The sequence below is a fragment of the Anser brachyrhynchus genome (genome assembly GCF_964034855.1).
Source record: "Anser brachyrhynchus genome assembly, chromosome: 12".
Classification (NCBI taxonomy): domain Eukaryota; kingdom Metazoa; phylum Chordata; class Aves; order Anseriformes; family Anatidae; genus Anser; species Anser brachyrhynchus.
In genome coordinates, this window is record NC_137707.1 from 8,694,268 (window position 1) to 8,720,902 (window position 26,635).

General features: G+C 35.7%; 1 protein-coding gene across 2 annotated transcripts in view; it reads left to right on the forward strand.

The window, feature by feature from the left end:
• LOC308176731 (uncharacterized protein) overlaps positions 1-26,635 on the forward strand; it is a 583,853-nt gene that overhangs the window by 341,425 nt on the left and 215,793 nt on the right. For both annotated transcript variants that reach the window (XR_013938546.1, XM_080552863.1), the window contains 2 exons: positions 222-297; positions 15,924-16,043. The gene's annotated coding sequence lies outside the window, so the exon portion shown is untranslated. The remainder of the gene's footprint in view (positions 1-221; positions 298-15,923; positions 16,044-26,635) is intronic.

Sequence of the window (26,635 nt, forward strand, 5' to 3'; positions counted from 1 at the left end):
CTTACAAGGGTGGGGGAAAAAAAAAAAAAAACTAAGTAAATTGCTTCTTTTGTAACTTATAATTGCAGATATGGGTACTTAGATTTTCTAAATCCAGTTAGTTAACTTAGAAAATTCAAGTACTTGAGGAGCTGAACATGAGCTCTCTGCATCATGTTATGATTATTGCCTAGAAGAAATCACACTAAACTTTCATTTTCAATATAATTATCTTCTTTTAGAATCCACTACAATTGGCAAGAAAACAAGCAGAATGTACTGAAAGTACCATAACTGTACAAGGAGAGAGTTTGTCTGGTAAGCCAGGACTGCATGGTATTGATGTATGTCTTCCCAGCAACCTATCCAAAACTTTCCTCACCTTTTCTGATCTTTGACTTCAATTTACTTGGGAGCTAGACCTTCCATAAATGTCAACTGAAAAGATTAAAGAATTAATAGACATGAGAAGAACAACCTCTATTTGCTAGGAGTCTATTCTAACTGAAATAATCTTGTTAACAGTTAACTAAACTTCATCTTAAGTTATCTTAAGTTAACTTAAACTTCATTTGCTTATGCCACATCTTAACAGTGAAAGAAAGAATATTTTAGCCATCTCACTTGGGCATGTTTCATTAACAGAATACTCAAAACCCTGTTTAAATAGAAATCAGTACAAATTATGATATTGGATTCAGTTGATATGAGATTATATATATATATGTATATAATTTGCAGAGGGAATCAGGTCTTAAATTTGAGCTAAGGAAAAAAAAAAACATGACTTTTTGCTCTAGTAAAAGGTAGGCACATTGTTCTCGTATTCACAGTTGTTTGACACAGCAGTAGTTTGTTTTGCTTTGAAATCAAATTAATTGTCCTGTGCTATCCCGGTTATGTGATCACCAGATAAGTCAGTTTGTTTTGATTACCACTCTGAAGGTAATTAAAAGATAATCACTGTGTCACAAACATAAGTACCCAATCCAGCTGAGTAAGAAGCATAGGAACCCATTGAATGATAGCTATGTACTTTTGTATCAACATCTGCCAGAGTCCTGCCCTCGCCCCATATTTTTTCTTAACCCCTTAGGTTCTTTTGGTATCCTTAATACAACAGAACTGGGAGTGTGGTGTAGAAAAATAGTAAGAAGTTTCCAGTTTTCTGCAGCTATGAACTTCCGTATTTCTTATGTAAGTGTCCAAATATTTTGCAGCTAATATATCAGCTGTATGTGGCATAATGCCTGCTTTGGGTAGTGGTAACAAAGTGCAAAGGACAAGATGACCCAAAAAAAAAAAAAAAAAAGTAAACAACAGCCAAATAATTCTCTCTTTCCTATCCTGCAAGTGGAATGAACACCTCTAGAAGTCAGTGAGGACTTTTCTTTATTTTGAAGTATTGCAGAACTACATAGTGTACAGCAAATAAATACATCTCACAGACACTTCCAGCTGACAATGGTTAGTCAGTTGAAAAGACATGGCTAAAGCTCTCTGTGCATCCAGATAAGCTCATTTGACTATGGTGGCATTCTTCCCAATTCCCTGATTAGGTCATTGTTTAATCTACTTTTTAGTATTTTACTGTAACTCCGGCTATAAAATCTGCTGGGAGTGGGCAGTTGTTTGAGCACATGCTGTCCATTGAAGGTCCTTTACAGGCCACTGAAATACAAACTCTAATATGCCCAGATTATTCTCACACACCAAATTTAATTAGGTGATCCAAAGAAAATAATGGAATTACTATATAAAATACAAGTAGATAAATCATTAGTGACCATATGCTGTAGGGAATTGTCCTAAATGGACTGAGAAACTGTAGCTGAATAAATTTATTTTTCATTCTTATGAAGAATGATGCTGTGTCTCCGAGAGAGTTAAATAATAAGAGATTAAATAATAATGGAACATCAAGTAAAGAGGGAAATGGGAACATTACTGACATAAGGAAGTACTAATTCCACCTCAGCCTGAAATTATCATTCATTCTACATTTTTGAACAGTGAAATTTTAGGGATAAATAGTAAATCTTTCAAAAAGACCTTTCAAATATATCCAAAGGTTGGAAAGCAACAAACAGTTACCAGATGCACGAATTTCCTTGGTTTCTTCTTTTTTCTTTTTATGTTGTAACATTGGCTGTGTAGTATCCTACTTATCTTTGCTTGTGAATATGCAGGGGTTGCAGAGCTTATTATGTTTGCAAGAGTGCCTTGAGAAATATGACGAGGTTTAGTGAAAGAGCTGTGTTCCTTTTATTTCAAACTGGACCACTGTTTGTACTACTATTATCACCTGCTAGATGTATTCTTTCTGTCCCTGTATTTCATTAAATAGGGATAGAGAAAATCCTATGTAATTTTAATATGTACTGTAAGTACTTTTAAAACTTCTGTATTTACATGTAGAATACTGACCAACTAACTCTGTTGTGCTAGTCTTCATGGCCAATGCGAATTTTAGGAAATGTTTTGTCATCTACTTCCAGTGGCATCCTATTACCTCCTGAAACAATTAAGATAGTCAGTTACACACAACCCCAGTAAAAGTATTAGAATATTTCAAGTCTTTGATAATAAATTTACTTTGGCCAATAGTCAAGTAATTTACTAATATATTCTAGAGAATGCCGTTAGATGAATTATAAGAAATTGGATATATTGCTTTCAGTGACTGGCTCAGAAGGACACTGAGAAATAGGCTGCCTAAAACAGAAGTTCAAGGAGTTTGTTTCTAAATGACTGTGGGTGTCCACCACTGTAATTATACATTTAGAAACTGACTGAATTTTTTAGTTCAACCACAAAATAATTAGTTTGCTAACCCTTCCATTATTTTTTATGTAACAGACAGAATCTGTTTCCAGGATAGGTTTATAAATATTCTGACAGGTAAAAGAGAGATTGAATATTACCTTTCATCCAAACATAAAAGTAGTAACCATATTCTCTGATCTTTCCCATATCGTGAGTGAGTGGGTCCTTTTCTGGAGAACAGACTAGTTTACAACCCACTCATTGCTCTCCAGAGGCCATACAGGACATAGGAAAATAGTATCAATGAAGGTAGCTGCTGCTGTACTTTTGTCAGCCCTGTCACCAATAAAAATGCTGGGAGGCAACAGGAGTACCAAAGCTTAGAGTCTGTGAAAAATATTCGGGAGATTAAATATTTCTTTGATGTACCTGGCTTCAGCAACATCCCATGGTCTTGGCAAAGACATAAATCAGAGCTCTAACAAAGTCAAAGATGCAAACTTAACTGCACTGAAGAGGATTCTCTGGCTGATTTGAAGGGATAATATTTAGTGTGGGAGCAAATTCTAGAAAAAGAAATAGAACTGAAGAAGAAAAAAAGAAAGCAGGGCAACAGAAAGCTACCTCCAGATTTCAAACCTAATAACACTTCAAACATAATAACAAACTTACATTTCCTAGGCCAGCAACATGATTTTGGTAGAATGCTTTGCAGGGCATAACACAAGTTGTCTTTAGTAAATGGAAGGTTAATAGACCCTCAGTCAGACAATTGGTCCTCTTAATCTGAAGTTTCATAAGATTTTAGGTGAAAAATGGAGTTTAAATACACAATGCTGATATTGACAGTATGGCTGTAAATCGGGGGTGAGAAATGCCTCTGCTTTCCAATAAGCTACATACATTTGGAACCCATTACATTTACAGAAGTATTAGGACTTAATACTAGTGATGTTTGTGTTGCATGTGAGAGGAATGCAGTTAGAGGTATGTTGTGCTCCAAGAAAATTCTTAATCCAAAATTTTTCTGGTCTGGCTTATTCAAGTAAGTCTTTCAGCACGCAGATACATACTGGTATGACTCTTCTAAAATGGATTAAAATGCATATCTAAACTGCTTCTGCCAAATTCAGCATACTCCTTGTTCTTGCTCCACTGACCAATCCAATTAAACAAAAGATAGAAGTTTTCATATTGGATCTGACATTCATTATGTCTTATTACAGAAATGTTAGCACCTAAGTGGGAGTCAGGAGACAGTAATATTTTTTTCTAGAACTGAACTGTAATATGTAGTGTTAACCACCTTGTGACCCAAAGAGCAGATGTAATCACCATTTACACTGATGGAAGCTGCATGATCTAGAAAAAGTCACAAACAACTCTTTGATTTCACTTGAAATATCACAACTTGGCAGAGCTGCTTTGTTAATTACTGGTCCATAACTTTGTTGCTCTGGCCAGTTCAGGAGGTGCCAGCACTGGAGAATTCACTCTAGAAAAGATTTTCATTGGATAAATTGGATTTGGAAACAGGCTATTACGATTAAATAATGGATAAATATTTGCTCTTACTTACTCAAATGCATTAATGTGTAATCTGGGTTTATTTAATTCATTCATGTCAGAAAATTGATAAATGGTATTTTAGCTACTTTTGGATGCCTGTGACTGTAAAATTTTGTCCCTTATGAACTCTAAATACAGTGGAACATAATTTTTCATATGATTTCAATGGAACTAAGATTTACACCTCAATAGCTTTGCAACATTGCAATATTTAATTAAATAACACGTGTGGAGTTACATGCATTGTCTATAAAAGCTGAACATAAACTAATAACAGAAAGCTACTAGCCCACTGGATGCATTTTCATGTCTGAGGAGTACATAAAAGGATCACAGCTTTGCCACAATGCATATTATACTACTTGAGTCTTAGAAGACATCTGACTCAGACTCTCAGGCCTAAAAGGATTAAATTTGTCCCTTTTTTATAGTACTTATAGTACATAAAGAAAAGTTCTTTTAAAGTGCTGTAGCTAGCTGTAGTTCCCTGATTCTGAACCTAGTTTTGAATCCAGCCTACACAGTGCTCCAAAATGGATTAATTTATAAATATTTGCATAAGGAACAGCAACATTGAACACTCTGTACCTGCTCAGTACTGAAGTCAGGGAGAGATGCTACAACTCTTTTAGTCTCCCCAGAAAATAAACAAACTCACTATCTTCTACATGTCTGAGTAAATTTATAGGATTATTTAACATATTAACATTGAAGTGACACCAAAGGCGCTCTCCTTTCTTCTGTCTTGCTCTCCACTTTTCTTTTTCTGTATCTTTTGTCCCTTTGTATTGGAAATCATAAATTTATTTTCCATTTCAGGGTTGTTTGTAGATTTTGAAATGTAAGAGAAAATCAGTAATTGTTTCTGAGGACATTTGTAGACTAGCAGCTTTTCCATAACTCTGGTGATAGCTGAGGACCAGACTTAATGACTCTGTGCAGTCTCATGATCCCTTGGATCTGTTTACTAGAGGTCCTAGAGGTCGTTATTACAATGTCCTCTCCTCTTTTTACTTTTTATTTTTTTTCCCTCCATCTAAGGCTGCCAAGATTTATTTTTTTTTTTCCTTGTAGGAACCTCTCTAAAATTTGTGTTATGTCCCTTTCCCTAGCAGCTGGCACACAACGAACATAACCTTTTCTGCCTCATGCCCATTGACTTCAGTAGCCAGCTAAAGTTTCTGTGTAGAGGTGATCTGTCTTTTGTCAGTGCTATTTTGTGTGGCTTGCAGTTGAGGAAAGAGAAAATTTCCAAAGCAAAATAAACTGAAGAAAGATTACAACTACACATCATTAAAGTTTTCTTCTATCTTCTCTGTGTAACTATCTATTGGAGTAGTTACTAATATCTTTCTCCATACAGTGAAAGATGGGGAAACAGTGACTTGTGCAGCTAACAGTGCTGCAGGTGTGCTATTGCCAGCAGTGTAAAACTTGATCTTTGTCAATATGGAAAAAACAAAATAATCATCCTGATTTTTACAGGAAATTTGAACATGTGAATTTCCACACATCCTAAATTAATTCTGGATTTGATTTTAAATCCTTCATACCATCACAGGAACAGACTCTCCTTGCAGTTTCAAAATTACAAAAGGACTAACTATGCAGTAAACAACCTTGATATTCTCTCTCTCTCTGTACAACCTTCTAATGACTGTCATTGCTTTAGCTTCAAGAGGTTGTGTGATCTAATTAGGGCAAATTGAATAAGACTGCTTTTATGCTAACGCGTGAGAAAGTTAATTGAAATCAATCCATGTTCAGTGAAAATGCTAGAGACATCACTGATAATTTAAAGCAATTAAAAGATGTTGTCCTGAAGCAAGGCAGAAACATTAAGTCTAAGAGCCTGTTAAAAGAAAACTACCTAAAATATTTAAATGATATTATTCAGTTAAGATGGACTGGGGATAGCTGAAGCAATTAGAAATCATAAAGCATAGAATCAGTCACATGTAATCTTCTTTGAGTTAGCTCAAGCCATTTGTTTTTTGGAAAAAAATAGATCTTTTTAAAAATCACATTTGTGACATTTTGTGAACAGAGGTGTACTAATGATATGAGGCAGTAGGCTTGCAAATCTCCAGTTCTCATTTATGGGCCATTGTGCTTTAAGAAAACAGCAGGTATAGAATTTAAATTCAAATGTATTTTCAAATGTATTTGGATATATCTTTATATTACTTGTTCATAGAATGCAAAACTTTGTATTCGGTGGATGCGAATGTTATAGCTTTTATCAAATTCCTAAACAAAACAGCATAAAGAGGATAAGGGTTTTCGCTTCTTATGTCACCATCTCAATCAGTGTACCCATGCAAATTGCTCAGGAGATCAGAATTCAGAGCTTCACAGTTCTGCAGCATCTTTATTTAGAAGTTTCTTCTACCAGAAGAAATAAGATATAGGATAAAGAGTAAAATCCAAAAACACATTTGGAGTATCTGCAAAAGTTAATCTTCTTTTTATTTAGCCCCTTGAGCAGACACGATGAACTTGATTGTATTGCCTGCCAGCTCTAGCAGGACTTGTGATGTTCACTGGGAAAGTTTAGCTGCAATCACACATGCTGGCAATATTGAACAGACATGAAATTGTATTAAAGATTAGTTCTATAATAGAACCTATACCATAGATGCAGGCTGAAGATAGATAAAATTAATCTGCCAAATACAAGTAGTTATCTTTTATGATCTGTCACAGCTTGCACTTGCAGATTTTTTTTATAAATATTTATCTTGACCATTCTTAGCCATGGTTAAACATACGGAAGTTCAAAATGACTGATTCTGAGTCAATAGCACAGTGGATTATTATATTTTTAATTAAAATAAAATAAAAAAGAAGGCCCAGCAAGACTATAATTGTGATCACAGCTTTCTTTACTTCTTGTATCACCAAGGGATCTTCAAATAAATATTTAAGCTCATTTTTACTTGTTATAAGCGTGTTCCATTCCCAGTCCCTGATTATCCATCCCTGGTTCAGTTTTTCATCCTGGTTCCTTAGTATGATTTATAGCATGTTCTACATGGCATGTGATGTGTTGCAGTTTTCCTCCCCTGGAGGGCATGGTGCATACCTGGCTTTCATCCACGCGTGCAGATTAGGCATGGCTAACACACAACAGAGGTAAGGGTGGATGCTGGAAGTTGTGTCTTCCGTGTAGTGCACCTACAGGCAGTGTGGAAAGACCCCACACATTCATGTGTCTGACCTGGATGAGGGGATCGAGTGCACCCTCAGTAAGTTTGCAGATGACACTAAGTTAGGTGCGTGTGTCGATCTGCTCGAGGGAAGGAAGGCTCTGCAGGAGGATCTGGATAGGCTGGACCGATGGGCTGAGGTCAACTGTATGAAGTTCAGCAAGGCCAAGTGCCGGGTCCTGCACCTGGGGCACAACAACCCCAAGCAGAGATACAGGCTGGGAGATGAGTGGCTGGAAAGCTGCCTGGCCGAGAAGGACCTGGGAGTATTGGTTGATAGTTGGCTGAATATGAGCCAGCAGTGTGCTCACGTGGCCAAGAAGGCCAACGGCATCCTGGCTTGCCTAAGAAGCAGTGTGGCCAGCAGGTCTAGGGAGGTGATTGTCCCCCTGTACTCGGCTCTGGTGAGGCCACACCTCGAGTACTGTGTTCAGTTTTGGGCCCCTTGCTACAAGAAGGATGTCGAGGTGCTCGAGAGAGTCCAGAGCAGGGCAACAAAGCTGGTGAGGGGTCTGGAGAACAAGTCTTATGAGGAGCGGCTAAGGGAGCTGGGGTTGTTTAGCCTCGAGAAGAGGAGGCTCAGGGGCGACCTTATCTCTCTCTATAGGTACCTTAAAGGAGGCTGTAGAGAGGTGGGGATTGGTCTATTCTCCCATGTGCCTGGTGACAGGACGAGGGGGAATGGGCTAAAGTTGCGCCAGGGGAGGTTTAGGTTGGATGTTAGGAAGAACTTCTTTACTGAAAGGGTTGTTAGGCATTGGAATGGGCTGCCCAGGGAGGTGGTTGAGTCGCCATCCCTGGAGGTCTTTAAAAGACGTTTAGATGTAGCCCTTAGCGATATGGTTTAGTGTAGGACTTGTTAGTGTTAGGGCAGAGGTTGGACTAGATGATCTTGGAGGTCTCTCCCAACCTAGACGATTCTGTGATTCTGTGATTCTATGTGTTTGGATCCCTCAGCATGGGATGGGAACATAACGTCTAAAAGATTTTACATTCTTGCTATGAAATACAGTCTTGGGGTATATATCAGACAATTTCTATTAAATGTGTCAGCTGTTTGCATTTGCATTCCTTCTCTTCATGTATACTATTGTCAGGCTGCAATAAATAAGGCCTGTGTACTATTCAGTATTTCTACTGCTGGTACTATTGGTGAGCTGCTTTTTTCCTTGAAGTGTTGGCTTCACCTTGTAATCTTGTGAAAGTTAATTTGAGTTGAAGTATTTTTTTGCCCCCCCCCCCCCCCAATAGAGAGTATATTCTCATTCTTTTAACTGCAGAAAATAAGGTTAAACAAACAAACAATTAGTCCCTGAATGTTTGGTTCATTCAGGAATTATGAGTCATTATTGAGACTAGGCATCTGATGTTTTATGCCTTAATTATAAAACTTCCTCTGATATTATTTCTGGGGGAAAAAAAATAGAAAATTGAAAAACCAACTCTACCCACAAAAAAATAAATAAATAAAATAAAATAAATAAAAATCTCTGGACTTCTGTACCTATAGCATCTTTTAAAATTCCTGTGTTTTTAAATTTTTAACTTTTTCTAGCTTCAGAAACAAACAAAAATCTGTTTCTAGTCCTAATCTGAACATAGAAACTTAAACTAAACCAGCATTCTATAAGAGGATTATCTCTGTTCTCTGGACGAATATACTTTATGAGTTTTGAACAGTATTCGGTTAAGTGTCAGTTTAGCTGAACTGGTTTTCCCTTGTCCCTTCCTGTTAGTTATATATATCACCTCTAACAACTTTAGCTTTTATGCACTTGCACATTATGCTACAAACTCACTTTGAAAATGCCATGCCTTATTTCCTCTGCAAGATGTTTAATCAAAAATGACCCACAATTTCAAGCATGAATGCCTAACATCTTATTATTAACCACTACCTGGGACATTTTATAACATTCTAACCTCAGCTGGGATGTGGTTACAGAATCCAGGAGGCTACCAGTATTTTACAGTTTAGGTAACCTAACTCTTCTTAACATTTGGTATGAAACAGTATGGGGAAAGATATCCTGGTCTAAATATTTACTGTAGGAACATACCCTTGTTGTACCGTAAGATCCAAGAAAAGCACCTTTCTTCTATTTATTTCTTTAAATTTCCATGGCCAGGATATCTTGTTTGATTGGAATAAGTTTAAGTTTTTACATACTGTGAGTAGATTTTTTATATAGAGCAAGATTTTTGCTCTTGATCTAATTTGAAAACTCAAGAAATCAAGTAAGAGCCTGCCCAAAGAAGGTCTGGATTAATTCATTTTCCCTTCTTCTTTGACTTCTCAAGGGTTTCACTACAATTATACTTACCAGTTAGTTCACGAAATTTTCAGACACCTTTCATCACAGACCTTTCACTTCAATTTGAAGAGTACAGTAAGCTCTGGGCAAAATGATACTGTAACGATTGCCTTTTAATTTGTGTCACATGAACCAAACACAAATATCCAGAGCCAGCCTTTGTAATCTTGTGTGTCTAGCAAGTCTTACTAGTATGGGAAGAACAACTCTTAATTTTTTTATTTTTTTTTAAGAAATGATTTTTTTAATGGAGTAATGTTTGAAAATTTACTAAGGAGAAGCAATGACTGGGGCTAAACAGTTTTTTCCTTTTTTTTTTTTCTCTTTTCTTTTTCTCCCTATAAATCAATTTTCTCAAAGTCATTTAGAGATTGTTTTCCTTTTTGAAAGACTATGCTTTGAAGATTCATTTTTTTTTTTAAGAATGCAGGTTATATCAGTGCTAGAATGATAGAAATTGTACCCAGACTATAAAACTAGTTTTATCTTAGGGTGCCTATGTCTTTGACTCAGTAACAGCAGGAGTCTTACCAGTGTTACAGGACAACCTGTTGATGTGAATGTCTGAGAGTATAAGGGCATGGACTTGTTAAAGCATTTCTCTAGTTCAGTAACAGTGGTAGCATTTCTGAAGTTTTTTTCAGGAATGGTTAGGCATGAAGTGCATCTGGCTTAGGTGCTTTGGAAGTTATATAAATATAGCTGAAGCTTCCTTTAAATGATAGCATGAGCTGAGCTGATAAAATGGTGGAAAAGTGTGATGAATTTGATTTTACTTTTCCTCTTGATGAGGGAATGGGGAATATTGTACAGATAACATATAAAGCAACAAAATGCAGGATCATTCCTGCCATTTTTTTACTCTGTTCTTTAGTACTGGGGTTTTGTCATACTGCTGGCTAACTAATTAAGGCTTCAGTATACAGCATTCTGCCATGGAAATAATCATGCTCATCTGAAGGTCATACTAAATTATGTGGGTCTTAGGTGCATAATGTCAAATTCTAACAATGCTATTTCAAGATAATGATATTGTTTAAAAATTGGAATGCACTTACAATGGGAAATAAGAATTTATTCCTGTATGGTGAGCAGGTAGCTTTTAAGAAGGTCATTTTTGTTTGTTTCTCTACAGAGACCCTCATTTGCAGAAAAAATACAGTTGGCTCTCTAAAACTTTGTCATTTATGAGTTGCAAAGTGGGATAGTTTGGTAATATACAGCCTGCAGTGCTTAAATTAAAATATATATATAATAAAAAATCTTGTGTGGCTATTGGTTACAGTGCTCTTGCAGCACTTTATAGATGAGTTAAATGTAGTGATACAGCTTTGACATGCAATGTAAAGCTGCTTGGATGAAATTCTGCTGAGTCATAGCTAAAGTTCATTTGATATTTTTGTCTGTACTGGATATTCATATCTGCACCATTATGCTAAACGGACTACAGAAAGATCTACTGCTGGTATCGGAGTCTTCTTTTTCTTACCTTCTTTTTGTTCTTTAAAATATATGTTACACATTTGTGTATTTTGGGTATTTTGCAATGCTTACTGCTTTTTAAATGTTAGTTTCTTTTTCACTCACTTTCAATTGAGCGCATATCACTTCATTATATTGTCCCTACTCTTAATATGTGTGTGAACGTTTTTTGTTTGTTTTTGTTTTTAATCTCCTGGATCATATTATTTAAATAATACTGAAAAAAATGTTGCTGCACACAGCCCTTGGGATTAAAACTAACTCTACAGCCATCAACACAAATCCCAAGAGAACAGCCTTCATACTTGGTGCTCCATCTATGATCTGTCCCGTGGGCATGCCTCGGGGAATTCTGAGGTCAGCTCTCTTAGGACTATAGGTAGGAAGTTGTGTGTCTAGATACAGGTTCAGGGAAAATATTAAACAGAATGTCCTTATCCATTGTAATCTGATGTCATTTCAGAAGCCAAATCTCTAATTCTTTTACACCATGTGCTGAATATTTTTTTTTCCTGTGAAAAACACTAATATTGTTTTCCCTTTCATAAATGTAGTGATTTGAGATTTTTTATGAATTTCAACCATTGGCTGAAATAGAGAAAAAATATGTCCAATAAGTATTTTCAGATTGGACATGAGTTTGAGCTATGATTTATGTTTTGGGGGAATTTAGAATAGTATTTTTCTTCCAAACTGTATGATGATGTGTGGAAAAACTTTTTAAGTAGAATCACAGACGTTTCAAAGTTCCTAAGCCATTTAACCTAAAAATTATATTATTTTTGAGATTACTAATAAGAACAAAAAGCATCTTTGCTGACTACATTTTTTTTCTATTGCATTTCACTTTACTTTAAATATCACTTCTGTTTGCACTACACTGTTTGTTTTCCTAGTGCGTTTTCATGAAATTTCAGTCTTTCACCAGCTTTTTTTTTTTTTTCCTGTGAGATTTAAACAAGGTAAAACCACTCCCTGTGTGCATGTTTAAATGAAAAGCTTCATAAAAGCGATATTGGCATTTATGGTATATGCTGAATCCATCTTTTTTAAGTATTTGCTGAAAAATGATAGAGAATTCAATGATAACATTAGTCAGGTGCTTATGTTTTGCTCATCAAAGCGCTTTCCATGAAAACAAAGCCACATGGAACCAGAATCACTGTGTTTAAAAGGCTGTTTGACTTCTGTTATATCAAAGATCTACCTATTTAGATAAAGTGGCAAGATGGTGTTTGGTTGTGGGAGATGATAACATTGAAAAAAATATCTTGAAACATTGCTTTAGACAGATTTTAAAATTTAGTCTTTTTTTACTTGACATAAATTCTAGTTGACTTAAATATGCTGCTTTGCACGCCAGGCTGTGTGTGATCGTTCTGAAGCATAACTGATTGATTGATGCCTATGTAGCTTTGGCATATCATGCATAGTCATTCAGTCCCTCTTGGACTGACACAATAATGCCACTTTATATATACAATTAGCTTGCTCTTTTCTCCTGGGATCAAAGTGTTATAGTGCTTCTGAGCATCTTGTTTTTATGTTATAAAGTTCGATTGGTCTTCACCTGTTGCCAGTTCATGGAGTGTGACCTATACTTTATTTAGAGTTGTCTTCTCACAGTGCTTCAGTAATCACACAAATGAAAATGAAATATGTTTTGATTTCTTCTGGAACCTATTAATGAAGAAAATGATTTTGTCTTTTCTTGTGGAATTTTTACGTTACACACTGGTAAAGAGCCTGAAAAGCAGGTAGCATCTTTCACATGAAAAGTTCCAGCAGTTTGTTCTTGCTTTCTAAAGGGGAAAAATCTAAAGTCATTCTGCTCTAGATTAACAAGAGGCCTTTTGCTATCAGTTTGTATTGCTTTAGAGTTTATTCCTAACAAGCTTTTGTCCTTGCAGTGTATAGCTACTAGCTGTCAGAAGCCATTTATGTAGCTTGTGATTTTAATCAATTCAGCGTGTCTGCTGAAAGTAATAAAACATCATTGAAATTCTGTTTTAAGGAACTTAATACACTAACTGCTTCCCATGTAACTACAGACAGCTAAACTGTAAGATATGGACACTATATTGCTAAGCTTTCAAAAAAAAATTTGCACTGATATCCTTCGTTGCACTTTAACTTATAGATTAATAGACCTTTAAATTTGAAACCAGCTCATCACCTTGCATTAAATGAAACAAGCCTATTTTGGACTGCTTGTAATAAAGGGTCAAGATAATCTTAAAGGTAGATAAATTCTGGCTGGAACAGAAGAAAATTTCAAAAGTTATATTCATGGAAGCCCCAAGGTCTCCATCTCTAGGATTTCCTGTTCTATTTATCTCTTGGGCAGCAAAATTTACGTGCGGATACTTTGTGGTGGTTCTGGTACACCATAATCTTCCTTTTTAAATTTATGCAGGTGCTAAATCTGAACCTTGCCATAGGCAACCTAGAGGAGTGTCTCAGCTTGTAGATCACTGATCTTGAAAAAACTTGCAGAGAAAAAAAAAAAAGCACATTTTCCTTATTATGTTTGGTTTGTTCTTGTTGTTATCACTTTGAGTTTATTAGTTGCATTGTACAGCTCACATCATGACATAATTAGCAAATTCAGTGACCTAAAGAGGTGTCAGCTCATTTGTTCATGTACTGGTAGATATGAGTGTTTCTACTCAACAGCCTTAATCATACAGGCTGGAAATGCCAGAAGGGAATTTTTGGTAAACTCAAAGGCAAGAGGAAATTGTGAATGACCTTCCTTATCTTTAAGGTCACGTCAGATTTGGAAGAATACTTCCAAAAGGCAATGATAATTAACAAGCATTTGATTCTGAAAAACAGAGATGAAACAAATGAATAAATTCTGGGATGAGGTACTGACCAAATATCAACAGCATGCCAGTAACATAAGTACTCACTAAATACCATAACATAAAAAGCTTGCAGGATTTTTTTTTTATGGTGGTTTTCCAGTCATTGGTTGAAATTACTCTGGACTATATAAGGACATAGTTAAAGACGTGTGAGAAGTCACTGTGGCAGCGTCCAGCAAAGGATGCTGACCTTCACACCGATACACACTTTTAAAATGTCAAGAGTATCAGTGGGAAGAGAAGTAGAGGCTGAAATACAAAAGGAATGCAAATGTGGGCAATGGAAAGCTATCTGCTTCAAAGTGCAAGTGGCAATCAATAACTTCTTAACTAGGCAAAAGAGAGAAAATAACTCCACATGGTGTGTTGTCAGAGGCTGGAAGACCTAAGGCACTTTCAGAAAGTGAAAACAGTTGCACTCACAGTATGTAGAGATTTGCTAATAATCAGGCAGGGCATTTAAAACCTCTGTGATATGAAATTCTGGAGAACAGAGAATAAAGAAACATTGGAGCTGGAACTCATAGATCACCTTCATCAGCCTTCATCTCTGACTGCCTGGAGCGCAAGTTCAGAATAACAGCAGAACCTCTTAGTCTAATTTCAAGCCTCTTAGACAAGCAACTTAAGGATAGTGCCTGGGATGGAAAAAAACCATGCAGAGTAAGCCAAAAAGGAATGCTGAGCAACTGCACTTGCCACAGCCAGATATCCAACTTGATGATGGCTTTTAGTTTTGTTTGTTTGTCTGTTTGTTTTGTTGTTGTTGTTGTTTGTTGTTGTATTTTGGTTTTTTTCCTCAGCTCTTTCAAAGTATGTTGGGAAAAGAAGTCAGATAACATGACCTCATGCCATGAATAGTTAGCAGATATATAGGTATACTTGGTCATGTCTCTGTGAGCAAAGTCCTCTTATAGACAAAGAGCTTGGCTGAAGTGTGATCTCGGTAATGGGTAAATTAATTAATCTGTAGAATGGAAGTGGACTGGTAAGTGTATGAAAAATTCTAGAACTACCTAGCACAACCTTTCTTTTGTTTGAAGGCATCTATCCACACTTGTTTAGTTCAGTCCATAGTTTAGGAATATTTCTGTATTCAATGTTGATTCTTGGATCCAGAAGATTCTTGGGTGTGTGGTTTAATGCTTTCTTGTATACATTAGTTTTTTGTAGGCCTTATGCTACCTCTGAGGTACAGTGTGTCGATATACTGAAGCTATCAGCACTTAGAAAATTATAGAAATAATAATAATAATAGTCTTTCTGACTTTTCACTAGTAGACTACCACAAGTAGGCCTGTCTGAAGTTTTAGGGATTAACTACTATCAAGTTTGCAATCCATCTTGTGTTGTTCTTACATAGTGGGCACTCAAAACAGCTGTAAGGCATATTTATTCCAAAGCCTGACCTTTTTAGTATTTTCACCAAGACAGTGGATTACATCAGGATATAAGGACTGTTGCAAGTCTCACTTTTTTCTAATTTCTATTCTTTTTGTTTTTGCTTTATTTAACACAAATATACTGAATTATGTAAAACGGGGGAAAAAAAAAAAAGGCTCCTTCTACATTTTGGGACTAGATGAGGTCTTCCTCCTAATGAAAGGATGAGAGAATAAACCGCTCCGGCGTGCTATTTAATGTGGAGAAGACAGTCAGACATGACATTGAGGAAATCAGTATAAAAATGGTTTCATATAGGATGGTACTGTTTTACTTTCTTTGTGTTCCAGAGTTTAAAAGAAAGAAAGAAAGAAAACAGAACTGGAAGGGGATCGATGCCATTTCACAAGATAGGATCAAACTATTGCTGCAGAAAGCTGGAAGAAGCTTGCAGATCGGCTGAATCTTGAGTAAGTTGGAATGCATAGATAAAAAGTAGTGTTGCCCATGGTCTTAGAAGTTAGTGAGGCTGCAGTTCTCTTGAGTTCTCAGCTTGAAGCCTTTCACTAAAACATTTAGAAAGCAACATAAAACAAGTAAACAAAAGAAATTGATTTTTTTTTCTGCACACAAATGCTGGGTTTAAAGTAAGTCTAACTATAACTTCTGAGTATATTGCCTATAACTTAGCCCACCATCTTGATCTTTTGTCTTCGTCTATGATGTACATCATGTACAGTCATTTTCAAGAGGATAGTTTTATGTTTACAGTTTTTTTTTAGCTCTAACATACATTGCTTTTTATCCAGCTTTATACTTAACTCACCTAGACATTCATATAGATGTGAAAATGCGCTAATTTTTAAGATACTTCATCTAGCTTCATGTTGTGATAATTCATACTGAAATATCAATGCTACTAATAGGTAGGAGACTTCCAACTGAATTCTTTATGAACTTTTCCTGACCTACTATGTAGTGTGTTAGCTTTTCACTCTGGCTGACATTATGCATGGATGGATTAGATAACATCACCACACATTGTGATGTTATCCTTGCTTTCTAGTAGAGTGGCAACAGAATTGTTCATATTACTTTTTGACTTGCAAATTTTGTATGTGTGTTTTTATGCCTCTCACATAGAAAAGCGTTGATTAAAGCTGCAGCATTTTGTTTCTTTCAAAAATATCTCGCTAGATGAAGTAGCCAGTTCCAAGCACTGAGGAATAAATTAGGAATGTCCCTCAGACAGTAATATAGCCTAATTAAATCAAGCTAAACAGTATTTAATTAGACTCATATCTCAAATGAAGGTAAGGGAGGTAATGATATGACTGATTCCTTTCAGGGTAGACTGTGATATCATAACTGTAAGTTTGAGAATTTTAAACCGTCATATTTTCAAGCCCCTGGAAACATAGTCCTCTTTAGAGAGGCCTTGATGTGGGAACCATAAAAATCAAATGTACTGAGATAATCAGTAGTTTAGGAAGCACTTATTCTCCCATCCTAATCTTCATAGATGCAGCTTTAGAATCTTTCTCTTTGCTGCCTAATCCATTGTTTTCAGGAGTCATTACTACCAAACATTTTCTAATATAGCTAAATGAACAGCTCCAAATGATTTATGTGAATGCTTCACAGTGAGTATTGGGAAAGAGGAAAACTCCACAAAAGAGCTGAGGACCCAATGATATCTGTTTAGACTTCTGAATAAATGAACAAGATTTTGAAGAGGTTACAGTGCCAACTTTCCTCAGCGCCAGCTTCTCTTAGTTCATCTCAAATAGTATTACTGGATAGCTTTATTATATTTTGGATAGGAACCAAAATGACAATATTATTTTCTAAAATAATCTCTCGGGAAAAGATAGACAAAACACAGTGGAGATTTTGACATGAAAACAGAAAGTAAATATTCTAATAGAAATATCTGACAGACGGTACAGTTTTCAAACATCTTAAATTTGCTGATTATTGTCTCTAAATTCAATCAAAGTGCCAGGTCAGTGCTAATGTTGTTCAAAAATATTCCTCAGAAATTGTTTATTAAAGTTTTATCTCTAATATACCTCCAATTCAACAGCATGAGGAGCTGAATATAGGGAATTTCAATCTGTGTACAGCCATAAAATACCAAGAATTTTGAAAGCAGTAATGAAACACCCAACATATTAAATGCTCTTGAAGAATTATTATAGCTATTTTATATTTTATCAGGTTTTAATAGCTAAGCAAATCGCTATCTTGTGCAATTGCACACACTGGAATTACATTCATAAGTGTTTTGTGAGAAACGATGTGATATTGTGGGAAGTAATACAAAATAAGCCTGTTTACTTTTTATTTAAATTTGATACCAAGCCTCTATGGACAATGTAGTCTTTTTAATTTGAGGTAATACTTGTGTAGTTTAACTCCAAACATACTTTTCTCTGTGAAAGCAGTTACTATAGCAAGGAGTTTATACAGGTTCCATTATACTGCACAGTATAGCCCCAAAGAAAAATTTATCTATATTCAGAGAAACATGTGTCCCTCTGCATAAAAAAGAAAGAGTTTGGAGGAACAAGGTAGCCCCAGAATTGAGGAAGATAGATTATAGTTTTGTCAGCCCTCTACTGTGGTTCTTGTTGTTCCCTTCCCCTCTTCATGAGATGGTTTTAGACTAGAAATATTCTCATTTTTCTCACTGTGTGCTGAGGCCACTGACCTCTGATCTTCTGCTTGGTTGCTGTTGCTTCCTGTCATAGATTTTAGGAGAGATTGCTGCTTTACATTTAACTTTCACTCTCTGGCTGCCTGGTAATGTAGGACTGATCAAGTCATCCCAGAAGACTGGGCAAGATAAATTAGATGCTTAATTTGCACATCAGGAACTGCAGACAGGCTAATTTTAAAAGGACATTTTGATAAAGTAAAATAGTACTGTGCACATATTAGTAATTGCCGGTTCCACAAAATTATTAATGATAAATGAGCTCTGGGCTTTGAATCTTTGCTTAAATTAATGCTTGAAGGGAATGAAATATAGACAACAAAAGTCACTAGAAAACTTATCACATAATTTTCAACATTAAAACATTCGTGATTTTTATTATTTTTCTGTCACTATCCATAATCTTAACTGCCCTATATAAAAACAAATATAAAATAATGTATATGGTACAGATAGTCACATTGTGAACATTTCTTCCCAAACTAGAAGAATATATTTAGAAATCTGAAAACAAAAGTAATATTTGTAAACTATATGGACTTAAAAAGGAACTTCATCTATAAGTGAAGTGTTGGCAACTCAGTACAGGGTGTACCTCTTCCACTGGTCACTGTTAGGACTCCAAAATCCATTCTTTAACTTATCTTCTGTATCGATCAGATTCCTTCTGCCTTTACATTTGCACAGCTGTACCGTGTAGGGCTTGGAGGGTGTTGTTTTGATCTAGGGGAATATGGTACATAGCATAGATAATAATAGCCATGGTATCTTGGTAATGATAACCCAACTGTATGTACTAGGTTCATAAACCTGGACTGAAATTAAAGCCTACATCTGTCCTTCATATGCAATTGGTTGTTTATATCTGATGACATGCATTCTCCTCTTGGTTTTCATCTTGAGTCATGTACTTTTTACTTGTCTATTTATAAGCTAAATATGCATGAAAATTGTAGTAATTAATTCATCCAGGCATTGAGATTGAGGTGTTTAAGTGTTGTTTTGACATTCACCATTTGAACTGGCTTTTGCATATGGGTTTTCTGGTAGACCTCTGGCATAATACAGGTACCCTGCCATTATTTAGCTACTTATTGTCCCCACTGTCATGTTCCATCATAGCTTCTGTGCACAATATGAAAACAAGGCTTCACATATGTCACCTCTCTCTAACATTGTTCAGCCCGCTTTAAAGATTCCCCACACTTCCCAATATGGCCTGAATGCAGTTGTGCTTAGGGAATGATCTTTGGTGTGACTCCTTGTTCTTGCATATGGTCTCCTTGATGCACCAAAGCCTTTCTCCCTCTTGCTAGACAGATTTTTATCTTTCCACATCTATCCTGAGCAAGCAGAAAACAAAGCAGAACATTAAAAATCTGTGTGTTATGCAGGTATTTTCATTGTCTATTTTATTTCAGTCTATCCTCTCCCTCTCCCATATGTAAATACAAAAGGATCAAGGTTGCTTTCTTCAGATGTGCCATCAGACTCTGCTACCAACCACCTCTCCCAAGTTTTTCAAAGACTGTTGCCAAACAGAAAAATAGACTCTGTATGTGTCTGTATCCATGAATGAAATTCAGCCAAGAGTCTGTTCAGCTCCTCCAATAATCCTTAGGAGAAGTGCTCTTGGACATAATTTTTTAATGGACAGATTTCGATTTTTTTTCCCAGATTTTTCTGTTTGCGCATTCCATCACACATGACTAAAGACTAAACTTCTGTGTCTACTTATTGTCTGATATTTTAATATCAACAGAGACAATAGCCTACCAAACTTTTGTTTACTTTGCATTTTACTTTATTTGTACACATTTCCCATTTATTCATTCTGTTATGAATACAAAAATGTGTATGTGTATATTTGTAGTGGTGTTATTGGTTTCAAAAACTTCTCAAAACTACCTTGAGAACTCTTTAAATCAGTTTCTTAAGTGGTGTCTCTTGAAATGCTGAGGACATAAAATATTGGCCATCTACACAGTTGTTGTGCACATTCTTTTCTCTGTTTCACAAACAAACTGTTTTTATGCTTTGCATCTCATTTACACATTACTGAGAACTGTAACTTGCAAAGGGCAAAGAGTTTGCTGGGGAGCCTTCTTCAGAGCATTTGCATATTACATGTGTCAGTTTGAATGAATATAAATACATGTGTGATTTTTCAAATAAAGTAAGAAAAGTTTGAAAAGAGTAATATAAAAGTAAGTAATTTAAAAGTTTGAACTCATTATATAACTTTCATTTCATAACAAATAATCCTCTATAATTATTCCACTTTGTGTATCACTCAGATACTTCTAGATTTGCACCAGAATTGTGGGCACAGACAAGAACAGCAAAGATTAGATCCAGCCATTAATCCTATAGAACTTCATGAAAAATGGTGTTTGGACTTGAAAAATTCAACTATATAAGGTTGCTCATTTATATATATTGGTAGCACGTGGCTTCCAGGAATATGCCTTTTTGCCAGTGTTATGATCATGCAGGCTGACCGTGCTGAGCCACTGACTTGCATGAATCCCCAGATGAAATGTGTCCTGGGAAAGAGTGTAATTTTGAGGAGTCTCTGGAGGAGCTGGGGTGGAAACAAAGGCCCGTGCCAGCACAAAACCCCTGTATTCACCATTAAAACTGTTGCCATTTGAATCTACTTCTGAGCATCTGACTGGTCCAGTAAGAAATGCTGGTTTTGAAACTAATATTGTCCCAATGTCCCTCCTGATGTCACTCACATTCTGATAGCAAAGCTTAGATAATCACTATTTATTTATTTATTTATTTTTCCCTCTTGGTTTGCCCTTTTGTTTTTTAACTCCCTGACAGTGGTCCTTGATTAATGTTGATATCTAGGGGCAACATTCTTTTCAGTCCTGGACAGAAAGAAAATTCATTTTTACAAGAGACAGCGTCTGCATCTCCCGTAAATGTAAGAAGGTGCTATAGATATTTCAGTACCCTAAGGACATCTTTATATAATGATTGCTCTTGGGCAGAAGCAATTTAAAAATCCCACTGCATACATAAGATGTTTAGTATAATAAATGAGGACAAATGCAAAAGAATTGCAATAAATAAACTAAACACAGGAGAATACTGGATTCAGTATATAATTAATAGAAGTACAGTTGCTTACTTATAAATGCTTTGTTCTTTTTACAAACGTCTTTGGTACAAGTTCCTATTGAAGACTGCAGCCTTCCTAAATTTTCAAATTACCTTTTCTCACTTGGATTTGTGCTATAATTAAATAAATACTTTTATTTCAATAATATTTTTAACTTTATAGCTTCTAAGAACAACAGAGAAACTGTAAGAGTTTGTCTGAACATCTTTTTCGAGGACATGTTAGATGAACTGTCAAAATAATGTTTGGAGTCTGCAAGAATTAAACCTCTCCATCATCTCCTTCATCTTTAGTCGTTGCTTATATGATCAGCTCTATAGTTCCTCATATCGTTTATTTTTTGTTTTTCTGTTTTGGTGGTGGTGTTTTGTTTGTTTGTTTGTTTTTGTTTTGTTTTTTTGTCCACACCCCACCCCCCTTTTTTTGCTGAATATTGAGCTCTACATATTGTTTTTCACAAATTTCCTACCCTTTCAGTCTCCCACTCTGGTAGTCTTGGCTTAAGGTAGTAAATATTCGACAGTGAAAGGAGGGAAGCATGTCAGCGAGGAGACAGCACATTGCAAATGAATGTGAATCTTATGGTTTCTCAGCAGTCTTTGAATTTTAGTACTTTTGAATTTACTTGTATCCACCGTTACTCTGACATTCCTTGGAACATTTAATGCAGTGCATTGTTTATGTATTTTTAGACATAATGTCTCTGAGTAGATTCCGTGTGACTACACCACTTCAGGTGAAAATATCAGCATTTGCAGGGAGAATTATTTGAGTCATGTATTTTTACAGGATTTACAAGTGAAGAAACATTGAAGCTGTAAAACAATTATGTATTCAATTAAGACTGGTTCCTTTTTTAAAGTTGTGTATGATCTTCAGAATAACAGGCCCTTTGTTGTGGATCACTGGCAAAACTTTTTTTCCTGGGGAAAAAAATAAAATTTTGTAGCTCTAAGAGATGAACATCTACTTCAAGAGCATTATCTGTGGATAATGGCATTTGTTTTAAATAGCTTAAGGCTATCACACCTAATTTAAATTCTTTGCTTTTCTGGTGATTGAGATCTGGGTGAAACAGCACATCCCTTGTAAGAGAAAGAAAAAGAAAGAAAAAGCAAAATCCTATTTCTTGCTGATTTATCATTATTTCAGAAAGTCATGTCATCATTAAGTATGGTCTACTGGACAGGAGAATATCCAGAGTATTCACTAAATATCCCAGTATTAATCAGTAAACTTGAAGTTGCTGATCCTTTGTGTTTTATTTGGTCATTGCTAAACTAAGGAATATGATTTTGCTTTAGCTGTTGTTCAATAGAAAATCCAGCTTTAACTAATCAGGATTAGATTTTTAAATTAGCTCAGTACTCGCTAGCTTGCATTTTGTCCATTCTAACAGGAGCGGTTTGGAAGTTCTCATGTACAGTTGTTCCTACTAAGAGCCATGGCAATAGGTTTATGGTATTTTTCAGAGGGGATGGGGAAAATTGGCCATTTTTGACATCTTCTTACAGTGTTTGTAAGATCTGGAACACTTTTCCAGATCTCTGTACCAATGCTTCTATAAAAATGTCATTATGTCCATCTTCATAACATAATACCATCACTGACAGTGGTTTCAGGACCATTCCTTAATGCGTCATAACCAGAAGGGTGGCTACCCTGTGGAAAGGCACTGCCAGTTTATTAATCAGCTTGCATAGTGAGTGTTGCTTCCTACAAGGGCTCATATCATTTTTAACCAATTGTTAGCTTTTTATACTTCACTGGTTAGTTACTAAGAAAATGTACTTGATAAGCAGGAAGCTGTCAGTTGTGCAGATTTTACAGGGCCCTTCTCATTAAAAGCCACATCTAAAGCCCATTGAAGTTAATAGGGAGCCTGTTAGGTTTTCATCAGCCCTTAAAGCAAAAAAAAAAAATAGATTTGGCTTTCTATAGAGGTAAATTAATTGAGGGAGGGAAGAAGATGCATAGATCCAATAAACAAAGCAACTTGTGGTGTTTGTCTGCTGAGGTCAATGGCATTGCATGTGTGCTCAACTTAATCCTTGAATTTTAAGTGCAAGAACATTGCAATGAGATGCAATGAGATATTTTGAGCTTTTAGCTACAAAAGTGAACATGTTTATTTAGCATGTTTGTCCTGGGTTTTGCTGAGGACAGTCTGTGGAGCATCATTAATAAAGTGGCCTCAAAAGGGTTTGCCCAGAAAATGGGGATTGTCTAGAAATGCGGAAGCAGTCTCATATACTGGTTGCTGGCACTAGGGGCAATGACTGGGGAGAGCAGAGAAATTCAGAGAGACTGGGCTGCCTCAGCTATTCATTGATCTGTATGTAGTCCCCTTGGGGCCCATCTTTCAGTAGCTGGCACGAGGAAAAGCCTGTGCTGTCAGTATGCTCTATCTTATGCTGCAAGAGAGCAAGCTCCAGGGTGTATAACTGCAAAATTTCAGTAAAAGTAAGGTACACATTTAGCATAACATAATATCCGGACTGGGAGTGAAGCAGAGAATATCATTTCAAATATGGAAATTTAAAGACTCCCCCCATACCCATTACCCAGATTGAAAAATATATATTGTAATTTTTATTTCAGAAAAAAAAAAAATCAGTTCAAAGCAGTGTATTAAAATTTGTCTTTTTCTGTTTTTCTGTTTCATATTACCTAAATTATATCTATATTATTTATCTAAATCATTAGGAACTGTTGTATGTGGTTCTGTAATAGTTATATAACAACACTGACTTATGAAAATACGAATTTTAATACGGAAGTCAAAGTAATCTATTTTAATTATTGAAACTATAGATTACTTGGTACACACTAAAAATTCTTCAGTTCAACCAACCTCCTTTAAAAAAAAAAAAGTAGTTTATAATTTTATCAGACCACATAAAAGTTCAGTAACAAACATGCAAGTGATTTCATCATGTCAGAAACAGCCAGACATCATTTCTCCGCAGTACTGAAATCTGAAGTACATTCTATGAATGCATTGTATACTAATGTGCTATACTGATGTGTTTACTCACTTCCTACTTCTCAGGCAAAATGAAATTGAGATGCTGTATCAGATTAGCTTTATTATAAAAGTATATATGTATATTTTGAACTGCACAGTTCTTGAATATATTTTCTCAGCATCCCCACTTAAGAGGTTAATTTAATAGAACTACTTTCATCATGACCGTGGTTCTATGGGTGAGATAATAAAGAGTTTGAAAACTAGGAATAATAAATCATTATAGGAAGTTTAGTTTCAATTACTTTATAAATGTTAGTATTTTAGCAAGGAATTGACAACTGATTGGCATGTTGCAGGTTATAGCTGTTCAGATATTAATCAAAGTTCTAAACCTTGCTTACAAAATTACTTAGACATGTACATAATTTTCCTGTATTTACATGGTAACTAAGCCTATCTTTTACATGTGTTTGCCCAGGGCCACAACTCGTAGTATATGCCGAGATTATTATGTATTATAGTGAACAATTGTCAATAAGATTCAGAAGTCAATGGGACAACACATCTGCCTTTTTGATATACATTGTCTAATCTTAAACATTAAAGAGGGTTGTTTTCTCTTTTAGTTTTGTGTGTGTTAACTTTCAGAACTAGTCAGGTTTCTGTCTAAATCTGAGCACAATAGTAGCTTTACTTCAAAAATGAATGAAACTAATTTTTTAGTAGCTTTACTTTGAAAAATGAATGAAACTAATTCGTAAAAAATACAGCTATGAGTCTTTCTGATTAAAAAGGTAATAAAAGTGCAATGCGTGCAAGCGTATTTTGCACTCAGATCTAGTTATTTTGTACTTGAACAGCCTAAATTAAATACTATAAATTCTGTCCAAGAAATGTAAATACTATGAGTTAAACCTAGCTGCATAAAAATTGAAGCTAAAAAGGAAAAGCTACCTTTAAATTCCATCTTTTATATTTGAAATCATTGGGCTTTCCTACATACGACACGAAACACCTCACTTAAGACTGTTAAAAAAAAATGTGTCAATAATTGTAGGAAAATAATGTTATTTATTTCTTTGAATACAAATAAGAAAGAAAAATCTTGACCTAGAGGAAAATAAGTGATTTATCTGACACAAAGATGAGTGAAAGTATCAGATTTCTCTCTTGTTTTTGTTAGAGAGCTTGCATTCCTGGGACTTGCAGTCCAGCAGACTGGGTGTATTAGCAATGGCAAACCATGATCAGTGAAGGGCACACTACTCAGCTCCCACTGAAGTAAGGATTCTTTTTTGTGCAGTCATGAAAAATGGTTAATAGGACTTCCAGTTATTCCTAAGGAAGATCTGCAGGCATCAATGAAGTAGGCATTTTAAATCTGACTTTTCATTTTAGAGTTTTTGGTTTCAATGTTCACAGCCCATCAAACCAGAAGGATAAGCTTTTACTTCCTTTGAGGAAGATAAGGGGACAGTTCATCTCTCGGCAAGAACTCCACTCAGGAAACCAATTCAAATTGCTTTGGCAGCCCTTTGTAGAGAGGAAGGAGCCAGATGTCTACATCCAGTGAAGGTAGTGTGTGGAACGTGTTTGGGAGGAGCTTTAAAGAGCGTTTAGGAGTATTGAGAGTCTCAACAGGAGTCTAACAGGACCTAATTCCTTGTAAAATTAGTACCGTTCAGGTACTGATCAGTGCTAGGACTGTGAGGGACTTTTCTAAGACGCTGAAGCGTGTGGTCCCCAGAAATCAACCTAGGCAATGGGGTCCCTGCACCCAATGGACCCTGCAAGATATGAAAATAACTCAACAGTGAGCTATAAAACAAACATTCAGCCCCCTTAAGGAAACTAGAGCATACCACAGGCCTATTCCCCAAATTGCAAATTGAAAGCTGGCTGGATGAGGATCATTACTTCCTCCCCCAGTAAAGAAAACCAATTTGTCACATTTGAATGATTTACAGTGCAGTACTTTCCACATGTCAATGTTTGTAAGCAGCATTTTAAAGCAAAACAGAAAAGCCCAGAAGTTTAGTAGCTGAACAAATTTCTCATACTCATTCCTTTACAAAGAATAAACAAAAAAAAATCATTTCAGAATTTGGGTGGTATGGGAAATGAGGATTAAGTAAGCAGTAAGTGAAAGCAAGCTACAGCCTCAAGCAAATTTGTAATTAGGTAAGCTACAAAAACTTCAATAATGAAAGGTGTAATAGAAAGTCTGTCAGGTCCTGTA